We start from the raw sequence: 13535 nt of genomic DNA, 5'->3' as shown, positions 1-13535 counted from the left end.
CTAGACATGGTAGAGCATTCGCATTGCAATCACATGAAATTGGTTGTGTTGATCCAAGTATTGTAGCACCCTATGGTTATTTTTACCATGCTTCATGTACCTTGGAATTTGTAGTCGATTCCAATGCCTAAAGCTCATCTATCCAAGCTGATTGACTTGTTGAATGAGAACATTAGAATGATAATTCTAGAGTGTTTAGGAGGGAAGGGTGGATAGGTTTAGAATATTAGAGTATCTAAAGGAAAGCATATGGATATTTCTTAAAGAATGGTTTTCTATGGAAACACCCAAAGCATAGAAGAGGTACCCCACTATGAGTAGAATGCAATAGAGATACTCAGTTGTAGACTATGAAGGAGTTTCATGAGAGCTTATGGGTAGCTCATTGAGGTGTTTGGGCAATATTTGAGAAGATAAAAGAGAGATGTTGGTGGAAAGGTATGTATAGGGATGCCTTGCAGTGTTGTAGAGACTTGTAGTACTTGTTAGATGTATTTCTTCTATAAGACACTATGATGGTTTACATCTTCCTTGCCCATTCTCTATACATTATAAGGGGGTTGTGGACTTAGTGACCATGCTTGTAGGTTTGTGGCACATGACATAAATGGTACTTGCACAGGAAGATCTCACAAACCAAGTTGAAGGCCGAGCCTTGAGGACAGAGCCTACTAGTGCTATATGCAAGTCCTTGTTGTCAGATATGATATGTTGCCTATGGATATATGGGAAGTATCCCAATTGATAGAGGATAAATGGATGGTGATGAAGCTAGAGGATTCTTCTCTAGAATGGAAATTAATCTTGCTCTCAGATTAGCACACCATCTTCAAGGAAATGGGAAGTGTGAAAGAGGACACCTACTAATTGTTAAGGCCTTGACAAAAGTATGCAGAGGGAAGATACAAGAGTGACCAAGGCTACTTCCTTACGCTTTGTGGATTGATTATACTACTCATAGTGCCACTATAGGTTACATGACTAAAGAGTTTATGTATGGACAATCGCCTATTGTGCTAATAGAGAAAGTTGTAGCTACATAGAATGCACTATCTTGGAAAGAAGGAATGAGAAAAGAAGAGCCTTTTGCCCTACAAATTTAACAGTTGGAGAGAAGACTTGAGGATATAGAGGTTTTAGTGATGAGTTGAAGGAAGCTAGGTTAAAGAGTAAATATAGGTTTGATAAAAAGCATATGCTTCATTCAAGAGTTGTGGAAGAAGGAGATTGGGTGCTCCTATATGATAGTAGCTTGGATAATCATCATAACACCATCATGAAGGTTTTGAAGAGATGGTTTGGTCCTTAGATTATGAATCATGTATATCATAATGCTACCTATCCTCTCTACGACCTTGATGGGATGGAGTTGAAGATTCCTATAGCTGAAAAGAGGATCAAGTTGTTCAAAAGAAAGGATTCTACCACCTATGAAGTGAATGGGCTCATGACGTTGAGACTACTCACGATAGCATATAAGAGAATCAAAATGAAGATGATCTTGAACCTATTAAAGATTAAGAGATGTGGCACAATGGAGGATGTGTAGGTTTAGGGGGTGGATATTGTGTGATCATAGGTCCATTGGAGGAAAGTAATGAAAAGGTCCATGTACACTAGTGTTTCACTTTGTATATGTGTAAGACACTAGTTGTCTGTGTGGATTAAGTGTTAAGCCAATTAGATGACCTCTTAGAAACTCTTTATTGTGTTTAGCATGCCAAAAAAACATGAAGTCTTTTACATGCCTCAAATCTTAGTTGGTGGAAATAAAACCATGAGTCTCTAATTAGATGAAAGAGGGGGGACTAAACTTGAGGTCATGCTTTTTGTGTGGATAAATTGTGTCGAAGAAGAAGAAGGAAGATGGCTATAATTCACATAGTTTGTGACTATTTTCTAGGCAAAAACCATGGATCTAGAGAGGGGATATTGCATGGAGAGGGTTGCTCTTGGCTAAGAAGAAGAATTCTTCAAGGCTAAAATACAAGTACACTATACGACATACATAACATGAATGAAGCCAAGCATTATGCTATATTTCAAGGCTAAATAGAGGATGCTTTTGGCATGTTATATGAAGATTCATTATTGTAATACACCATTGCATACACAAGGAAATAGAGTAGCACTATTGTTATCCATGTTCTCTTATAGTTACATGCTCGTGAATGCCTTGTTTGAGAAAACTAAGTGGATTGTTTTGAAGTCTTTTTGTATGTATATTGAAGACAAAAGTAAGGATTTAGAAAATTTTATGGGTTGATCATTCTCTCGTGCAAGGATTTTTGAATGTATATGGTCTATTATAAAGCAAGACTATTCTAATGACTTGAAGCATAAAAGCATTGCATGCTATCTACTTAGAATCATAATGACGTATATGGCTTTTGATTGATATTGGCCATGTCCATGATGAAATATGGACCCCATAACTAAAATATATGTAGTTATGATTTAGATTTATGAATCTTGGATGATTTTATGAAATACAATTCAATTTTTAGCCCTACTTCTTGGACCCTTGTCTTATAACTATCACCTCTCTTTTTTTAAAGTTAATCTGAAACTTGTTTCTCCCTGTTCTTAGCTCTACTTACTTGAGCCCCTATGACTTTTGGCCATCCATGGAAAACCCATGAATACTAGCTTAACATCATATTAGTAGCTCACTACAATATTATGAAGATAAAGGACAAAGAATACTGCTGTAACAGAGCTTAGAGATGAGATAAGAATATGGTGCAAATCATCAAATCTTATTTTTATTATTAAAATCCTACCATCATTCACTTTGGAGATAGCCATCAAAACCAAAGATATACATATGTAATGATGGAATAAACAAAAACCAATGATAATCATTTCCGAAACACTTCATGAGCTAGAATGCTCATGCATACTATGAGAATTTGAAACCAAACCTACATGAGGTTGATTATCCTCGTGTGGCCCATGAACAACCAAAGATACAATATCCATTTCATGTATTTTGTCAAGAGCAAGTTCCCTTATATTTACGATGTCGAAGCATTTGGGGCTGAAAGTCTACCACGGGGGTAAGAGAAAGTAGGGTGAAGGGAGATTCAGGGAGAGCAATTGATGAAAGAGAAGGGGTTAGAAGAAATAGAAGATGTAGAAGAATACTCATAGAGGTGAAGCCTGTCAATTTATTTCTGCATCCTGAGAAGATAAATCCCTTGTAGACCAAAAACATGCATCAAACAGTAGCTTCTTCTTTGTTGCTCAAAACTGCCCATCTGCTACTTTCATTGGCTTCGAAAGGGGGGTAAAATACCATGACACTTGGTCAGAATTCTCCCAGATCACTCCTTCTTCTTCTCCCAGTTCAGAGTGTTGTTTGCTGCTTGTAAACTGCTGCAATCACACAATTTTGCCAATCCTTCTTTTTGCATAAAATCCCCCCAAAATGACTGAGAGCCACTTGCTTTTTTTACACGTCATCCTATTCTAGAAGTTGTTCATAAAATTTGGATATTTACAAGAAATAATATCCAAAATAGGCTAAACTTGTTCAAAAATCTAGTATTTTTGAACCATCCACACTATGGACTTTGACAATAATGACTAATATGGCATTGACTCTCTGGATCAATAAGAAAGCTGAATGATGATGCACTCTAGAGTTTTTCATGTTGTGTCCATGTAGCGACACGACGTCCACCCCCTCTTAACCTACACATCCTTCAGCATGTGCCAAAGTCTTATGGATCTGTAGTGTCAGAAGAAGTATTCTCTGCCATGTCAATGTCTTCATCTTCTACCTCTTCTTCTTCCATATTCTCATGTTCATGCTTAGTATACGTCGACTCCTTCAACTCACATACTGAAGACTCCCTACGTTCACATATACGCTCAATCAAAGCAACACAAGGCACCTCAAGATCTCCCACTTTTACTAGCATCTCAATGGTTGCTCTAGCCCAATGATTTCATGTATAGCAACTTCTAAGTATAACGCCTACTTCACTGAAATGCAACAATCTCATCTTCACTGAAATGCATTTGACATCCTCCTCTTAAGGTATGGCTACAAAAAACCACTATATTTTCTACATCAAGAATTGCATTTTTTGCATTAGCACTTGCATTTAAAACATAATGAATTACATTTTTAGCATCCTCACCATCTTCATGTGTTGATTGTATACCTTGCAAACCTAATGAATTGCATTTTTAGCAACCTCATCATCTTCGTGCACTGATTGTATACCTTACAAACCTAATTCTTTTTCATCTTGAAGAGTAGCATGTGTTGGATCCCTAATCTCATCATGAAATTCTTGCTTGGAAATACCAAGAATTTCACCCAAAGTGAATGCCACTATTTAAAATCCACTCTTCTAGAACCTTCTTCAAGTTGCCTCAATATCAGATGGTAATTCATAACTTGGCTGCTTGCCTTTCAGTTTACCATGATCCTGCAACTTTTCTTTTGATACATCTTCTATATATTGCTTAGGCAAAGGCCTAACAAGATGTAAAGGCTAATCAAACTCAGGCCTACCACTCCCTTTTGCTGCCCTATTTGATGTCCCTAGATTCCCATCATCATGCTTCCTCTTTTTCTCTACAATAACCTTGATATTTTAGGTTTTGATTAAATATGGATACACAAAGAAAGAATCAATTGGAGCACCCCATCTTGTTATTTCCCAAATAAAATTCCCTGTTTTGTTCAATTAATCTCTAGGAAACTTCCCTTTCTCTCCAGTATGGATTACATGTGGCCAAGGTTTTGTTTTCTTGCCAAACATAGTCTTGCATTTGGAATCCTTCCTAGAAATATTCTCAAGCCAAAGGTTGCAACCTCTAGTGCAGCTTATGCTTATTAATAGCGATTTCATCTATCAATTTTGCATACCACCCTTTCCAAAGTTCAATTGAGTGGTAATCTAGTTCCACCTAGATAGTTTTTTCCATGTCCGAAGAAAAGTAGATTTTTATCTAAAATATCATTATATGTCTTGTAGTCTCTACCTTAATGCTCTATACTACACAAAATACATTTGTGTACAAAGCCTTCATGAGTCTAAGACTTTGGTCTTATAGACCACCATTTTTCTTCCAATTTTGTAAATTTCAATTGTAAGTGTCTCATACGCTTTTCACCAAATCATCCATCATCTCATCCTTCATAGGAATCATAGGAGTGACTAACTATTTGTCAAGATTGTGGGAGAGAAGGAAGGAGTCTCACTTGTAGCTTTCTTGCTTGCACAATGGGGGAATACACACAAAGGTGGAGGCTGAAAACATTTTTCCTCTTCTTAGTTGTGTAAGCCAAAAAGAACTCTAGTACATAGAAATAGAAGAACCCTATATATGGGTCTCAAACCAAACTCAACTAACTAAGGTGGCATACTAACTGAGCCACGAACTAGAGTAGATAAGGATAGCTTTATCTAGCTATTATTCATGGGCGGTGTACCCACCGCATCTGCAACTGACAAGTCGGTGACATAAATGCACAACGGTCACCCTAGCATATCACGAGTGGAGCTCGATATCTCAACACTCCCCTTCGAGCTCAATCCCAATTCCTGCACACCAAGCAGGTCTCTGAACTTGCGCAGCTTCTCTGCGCGCCCAATGCCTTCGTGAATATGTCAGCTACCTGATCCTCTGTGCTGACATAAACTAGATCAATAAGACCTAGTAAAACCCTCTCCCGCACACAGTGATAATGCACCTCAATGTGCTTTGTTCTAGCATGATAGACTGGGTTATTTGCCAAGTGTATACTACTCATGTTGTCACAATAAATGGCAAACTGACCCATCTGTAGGCTGATGCATATCATAAAATAGCTTATGCAACCAAGCTACCTCACATGCAGCCATTGCTGCACCCCTGTCAGCCTCTGTGCTCGACAAGGCAACTATAGGCTGTTTCTTGCTGCTCCAAGTGACTGCAGCACTCCCAAAAGAGAACACATATCCACTGGTAGATCGTCTATCAGAAATACTACCAGCCCAATCAGCATCAGTGTATCCATGTAACTGTATCTGAATCCCAGTCTCATAAAATATTTCATACTGCAATGTGAACTTCACATATCTGAGTATGCGTCTAGCCGCATCCAAATGTGGTTTCCTTGGAGCCTGCATAAACTGACTTACCAATCCAACAGCATAGCTCAAATCTGGCCTGGTAATAGTCATATAAATCAAACTTCCTACTATGCGTTTGTACATAGTAGGGTCTTCGAGAAGCTCACCTGCATCTGTGCTCAACTTCACATTCTGCTCCAAAGGAACTGAAATAGGCTTACAGCCTGTCATCCCATATTTGGACAGCATGTCCAATCCATACTGCCTCTGCAAGAGCCATATCCCACTTGGTGATCTAATCACCTCAATGCCCAAGAAATAACGCAGCTCTCCCAAATCCTTCATCTCAAACTTTTGCTTCAATAGCATTTTCACATGAAGGATATCTTCATCACTGTCACCTGTCATAATCAAATCATCAACATAAATGACAAGTAGCATAATACCTTTCTCTGTTTTTCTCACATAAAGTGAGAAATCTGCCTTGGAAATCTGAAAGCCAATAGTGACAAGATACTGCCCTATCTTGTTAGACCATGCTCTAGGTGCTTGCTTCAAGCCATACAAGGCTTTCTTCAACCTACAAACAAACTTAGGATGAACAACATGCACATAACCTGGTGGCTGCTCCATATAGACCTCTTCTTGCAAATCACCATGCAAGAAGGCATTCTTTACATCCATCTGATGTAAAGACCATCCCTTTGATGCAGCCATAGCAATGACTGCTCTTACGGTTGCCATCCTTGCAACTAGACTGAATGTTTCTTCATAGTCAATGCCATATGTTTGTGCATACCCCTTGACTACTAATCTTGCCTTGTATCTGTTCACAGAACCACCTGCGTTGTGCTTCACCTTATAAACCCACTTACAGCCAATTGCATTCTTATCTTTAGGCAAAGGTACCAACTCCCATGTAGCATTTGCTTCCAAGGCATCCATTTCTTCATCCATAGCTTTCTCCCATTTTTCTTTTTCCATGGCTTGCTCAAAAGAAGTGGGTTCTAGTTCATGTATCACTTTGACTATATATGCATAGTGAATGGTTGTAAATCCATCATATTTCAACCTATCCACAGGATACCTAGCTCTGGTAGACCTACGCAAAGTAGGCTCACTTCTAGGTGCTCTCAAAATATCCTTGGTCTTCCTTACTCCAGGTGTAACAATAGAAGGAATACCCAACTCATCATCAATGCTCTGTTCTGAGCCACTGGATTCACCATCCACATAAGAGTGACTTGCATTCACATCAAACATGGGCTGATCTACCTTCTCTTTTCCTTTTCGTGATATCTGCATACCACTATCTGCATTGCTTTGAGAAGATTCTCCTGATCTCAATCTGCCTGTCCATGGCGAAGAATGAGAACCACTGCTAGAGGATGCTCCAGGTCCACTAATATCTTGTGACTGCTGCTGTGAATTTTGTGCAGCATTACCATTTTGTGCATCTACATTATCAATCACATTTACTGGTTTATACCAGCTACTCATCTCATCAAAAACAACATCTCTGCTCACTGTAAACTTACAAGTAGAAGGGTTATAACATCTATACCCTTTCTGCTGCAAAGAGTAACCAATAAAGATGCACTTCTCAGCTTTTGGATCCAACTTGGATCTCAACTCATCTGGCACATGAACATAGGCAATGCAACCAAAAATCTTCAAATGAGAAATATCTGGTTTCCTACCAGTATACCTCTCCTCTGGAGTCATCCCATGTATTGCTGCAGTGGGAGTCCTGTTCATTATGTAGACTGCTATAGCAACTGCTTCAACCGAGTAAAAATCTGGCAAGTCTTTTTCATTGAGCATGGCACGAGATACCTCTCCAATATTCCTGTTTTTCCTTTCTGCAATTCCATTTTGTTGTGGGGTATGACTACATGAATATTGCTGCTTTATGCCATGCTCCTGCAAGAACCTTGCAAACTCATTTGAGAGGTACTCTCCCCCTCCATCTAACCTTAGGAATTTTATTTGCAGGCCTATTTCTTTTTCAATCATAGCTTTAAGAGTTTTGAAATGCCCAAAAACTTCACTTTTTTTTTTCATAGAATACACCCAAACTTTTCTGCTATAGTCATCAATAAAAGTAACAAAATAATGACAGCCTCCAAGAGATACAGCTTTAGTAGTCCACACATCAGAGTGGATTAATTCCAATGGCTTCTTACTCTCTTGAACATGTCTAGGAAATGGTTTCCTTGCATGTTTTCCAAACTGACAGGCTTCACATACCTTATGCATTTCTGCAACCTTGAATTTAGGCAATCCTGCAACAATATTTTGGGCCTGCATTGATTTAAGTCGCTGTACATTAACATGACCAATGCGTTTATGCCAGATATCAATATCTGCAACTACACCGGTCCCATGTGCAAACATTGCTGCACTAAATTCAGGCATGTTTGCATCCAATGTAAACATTCTGCCCTTCTTCTTTCCTTTTGCTATCAAGCGACCTTTATTTTTCATATCCTCAACAAAGCATCCATGAGGATTAAATCTGACCTGCAAGCCCTGCTCAACCATTTGACCAACAGAAACCAGATTCTTGGTGATATTCGGGACATGAAATACATCTGACAGGTATTTCTTTTTCCCATCCTGCATAGACAAATGAATTTTTCCAATCTGCACAATAGGATGTGCAATATCATCACCAATCTCCACAAATCCTGGTTTTTCCATTTTTCTTGCATCCTGCATCCATTCTGCATGACTTGTCATGTGGTTTGATGCACCTGAGTCAACATACCACACTTCGTTGCTTTCTTCTACACTTGTCACAGAATTGTTCATGTGCTGCACCATAAACAAATGCTCATTTCTGTCATCACCCTGTCTACTAGAAGATGCATAATTTCCTTGTTGCAATTTCCCATTCATGATGTCATTCTGCTTTTTATAGCAGTCTTTAACCATATGACCCATTTTACCATAGTAGTAGCATTCAACATTGCTATTTGCATTTTGGCCTCTTTGCCATCCATCACGACCTCTTTGGCTCCCCCTGCCTCTAGAGTTACCACGTCCTCCTCCATAGGACCGATTTTCTTGAGTCTGCTGCATATTCTGATTTCTACCACAGCCTCCAAATCGGCCTCCTCTACCTCTGCCTCTACCTCTTCCAGGATTTGAGTAGAAGACAGTTTCTTTTGAAGTTCCTCCTGAAGAAGATGCACCATCATTTCTTTGCTCCTTAGAAATTAGAAGAGCAATCAACTCCTCAAAATCAGGAAATCTTTCACGAACTGAAATGGATGTCCGAAACTGTGCATAATCCTTTCCTAGACCATTCAAGGTCACAGAAACTAAATCATCATCTTCCACTGGCGACTCAATGGAAGCAAGTGCATCTACAATCTTCTTCACCTTCATGTGGTAGTCATTGATGCTCATACTTTCTCTTTGCACATTATGCAACTCTTGTTTGAGCTGCATTTTCTTGGCTTGCGTATTTGTGCTATACATTTTTGACAAAGTATCCCATGCCTCCTTTGGCGTACTTGCATCCTGAATATGCACAATCATAGAGTCTGAAATACTGATAGACAGCCAGTACATAACTTTCCTAGCTCTCTCATGCCATGCTTTGAATGCCTGCATTTGCTGTTGATTGGGAACATCAGGAAGAACTGGTTCTTCTTCATTTCCTGCAATAAATTCCCAATATCCTTTTCCCATAAGGAAATTCGTCATTCTAAACTTCCATGCTTGGAAGTTGTTCTTGTCAAGCTTTTTAGTTATTACAATCTGTGAAAGAGAATTAGACGCCATTACAAAATACTGCAAAAAATTCTGTCACTGCAAAAAACACAACTTCACCCTCACAAGGGCAAATCTACAAAATTGGCGAAAGTGGTATTTGACCACATAGTCACTTCCTAGTGACGATTTTGCATAAACAGGAAACAAGGATGATTCTGTAACTCCCAATGTCTCTGCACACAAGCATACGATGCAATTTCTGTGGTAACTTTTCACCAACCTGTAGAACAGTGGTCGCACAGCATAAAACAAGGCCTTTTCTTGAGTGCGTGCAGAAAACTTCCGCCTCCAAAACAGGCCCCGAAATGGCCTCAAATCAAAAAAACAGGGTCACCTAGGGCTAAAGCCCTGTCCCACAGCATATACTACCCTCTTGCTTCACCACGAAGGGCATCTCAACCTGAGACAATGCACTCTTGCAATTTCCGGTTGTGCTACCTGCAGAGATCTGCTCCCAAAACAGAAAATGAAAGTAACACTGCTCCTCTTACCAGAACACCGCGAGCTTGGCTTGCTTTCTTGAGCTCCTTACCACGAACAAGGCTCTGATACCATGCCAAGATTGTGGGAGAGAAGGAAGGAGTCTCACTTATAGCTTTCTTGCTTGCACAATGGGGGAAATACACACAAAGGTGGAGGCTGAAAACAGTTTTCCTCTTCTTAGTTGTGTAAGCCAAAAAGAACTCTAGTACATAGAAATAGAAGAACCCTATATATGGGTCTCAAACCAAACTCAACTAACTAAGGTGGCATACTAACTGAGCCACGAACTAGAGTAGATAAGGATAGTTGTCATCTAGCTATTATTCATGGGCGGTGTACCAACCGTATCTGCAACAACTGACAAGTCGGTGACATAAATGCACAACGGTCACCCTGGCATATCACGAGTGGAGCTCGATATCTCAACACTATTTATCTATTTGCTCAATTACCTTATTTATAGGTGAAGGAATACTACCTATATGCTACTTTGCCCTTCTTCTTTGTTGCTTTATCATCATAGACATAGAATCTTTTACATCTTTCTAGTCTAAATTGAATCCTTACTCTATGGTTTCATCCTCCAAAAATAGCTCAAGACTTGATTTTAGTGTAGAATTCGTTGATTGAATAAACAACTCTATCTTTTTGGATTCGAGAGATTAGTGCATCATGTTATCCAAGTGGGAATATCTCTATTCAAATTCATGAAGCAACTCTGCTATAACCAACCCTTTGTTGTGCTTCACAAACCATTCCAATAAGGTTCTCTTTGTGATTACCCCTATATCTTCTATAAAGTATTTTTCATTTATTGCTTTTTTAAAATCACCCCATGTGGTTCCCTGAAGTGAAAAACTTTTTTTATTGCATGGCTTGGATTCATGAGACACAATCTACATAAAATTTCAGCCCATCTTGTTCATACAAATCCCAAAAAAGTTTGATTTTTATGCATTGACCTTGAAGTACTTTGATACATTTCCAAATTCTTGCTTTTATCTTGAAGACAGACATATAAGAAGACTTCAAAACAATCCACTTGATGTTCTTAAAGCAAGGCATTCACGAGCATGTAACTACAAGAGAACATGCATAATAGTAGTGCTACCCTATTTCTATGTGTACACAAAAGTGTACTATAGCATTGAATCTTCATATAATAGGCCAAATGCATCCCCTATTCAACCCTAAAATGTAGCATAATGCTTAGCTTGATACATATCATGTATGCTATGTAGTATACTTGTATTTTAGCCTTGAAGAATGCTTCTTCCATTAGTCCTGGCCAAGAGAAGCCCTCTCCATGCAATCTCCCTCCTCCAAACCCATGCCTATTGCCTAGAAAATAGGCACAAACTGTGTTGAATCAACATCCCTCTTCCTTTCTCTTCGACACGATTTGCCCACACAAAAAACATGTCCTTTTTCAAGTATAGTCCCCCTTTTTCATCTAATTACAAGCTCATGATTTATTTCCACCAACTAAGATTTGAGGCATGTAAAAGACTTCATGTTTTCTTGTCATGTTGGGACAGTTGGCAAAGAGTCTCTGATATGTCATCAGATTGGATTAACATGATTCATCTCATTTTGCGAATGGTCTATATCAATGTTCATCATATCTTGGATGAAAAATAAATGCTCATTTTTATTATCATATTAGCTACATGATGATGCATAATCCCTTATTGTAATTTACCACTTTTGATGTCATCTTTCTTATTTAAAAAATGGGTAGCAATATTATGTGTTCTCCCATAGTAATGACACATGATACTTGAATTACTAAAACATGTATTCTATCACCACCTAGATGTAACTAACCAAACATAAGTGATGAGTTAGTGGCTATGTGAGGGTCATAGTGATCATCCTCATCCTAAGTGTAGACGTGCTAACCCATCCAACTAGGTAATCTGTAAATGCTCACATGTGTTGAGCCTGCTATCTCAATATTGTTCACTTAGTAGAATTTGTTGGAGGTAAATGCACATGTGCCTATGCTGCCTTGTATTTACTTCACACACAGTGATCGCACACCTATACACTGTAGGTGGTGGGCACCCATCAAACTATCACTTTATTCTTTATTCTGTATTCTTTTAGTGACTATTGAATAAGGGAAGACTAGTCACACATTGTAACATTAGAGTTCCCACATACGGTGTCAGAGGGGTTTTCAAGAATTAGAGAGAGAATGAAGTAGAGAATAGGAGATAGAAGAGGGAAAAACAATAGACAAGAGATACACAAGATAAAGACAAAGCTCAATGAATCAAAGCACTATGTATTGATAGAACCTGAGAAGATAAACAAAATCCTTATCTGGGACTACCCAGAAGCGATCTCCAAGCATTAGATCTCCCGAAGCTCCTTAATAGACTAAAAACATGCATCAAACACTAGCTTCTTCTATGTCATGCAAACAGCAAATCCGATGGTTCTGTTGGCTCCAAAAGAGGGGTAAAACTTCAAGACATCTACTCAGAATTTCCCAGATCACTCCTTCTTCTTCTCCTTGTTTGGAGTGTTATTTGCTGCCTAAAAACTGCAATCGCACACCATGCAAATTCACAAGTCCTTTTTTGCATGAGATCTCCCAAAAATGGTTGAAAAGAAACTTTCTTTTTGCATGTCACCCTATTCTAGAATTTTCTACACTTTTTAAAGGATATTTACTAGAAATACTATCCAAAATATAAAAAATAGGCTAAACTTATCCAACAATCCCATATTTGGAACTATCCATACTACGGACACTAATGCTAATGACTAATATGGCATTAACTCTCTAGATTAATAAGAAAGTTTGATGATAATGCACTCCAAATTTTTTCACACTATGTCTGCATAGCGACACGACAACGGTGTCTCTCTCTCTTGCTCTCTTGCTCCATCTACCATAGCCCTTGCTTCTACTTGTGTGCTTCCTCTTGGGCTCTACCTTTCAACTACTATTAGAGCGGACATTTGAGGGGCTTCTTTATCCCTTGCTTCAACCCAGATTCAAAGCTTTGGTTCAAGGTTTCATGGCAGCCATTGTTTCTTTCTCCTGAGGTATGCATTGAGTCTTCCCTTCTCCTAGCTTGCTCTCGACTTATTGAAAAGCTTCCCAAGGCTTTGCCGAGCCTTGTTGAGTGCTTATTGAGATAATGAGAAGCCATTCTATCCAATTTGAGTGGATATAGAGCA

The sequence above is a fragment of the Lygodium microphyllum genome, chromosome 8 (genome assembly GCF_053477565.2).
Source record: "Lygodium microphyllum isolate KBCC chromosome 8, Lygodium_microphyllum_v1.1.10, whole genome shotgun sequence".
NCBI lineage: Eukaryota > Viridiplantae > Streptophyta > Polypodiopsida > Schizaeales > Lygodiaceae > Lygodium > Lygodium microphyllum.
Note: the sequence above shows the minus strand (reverse complement) of the source record.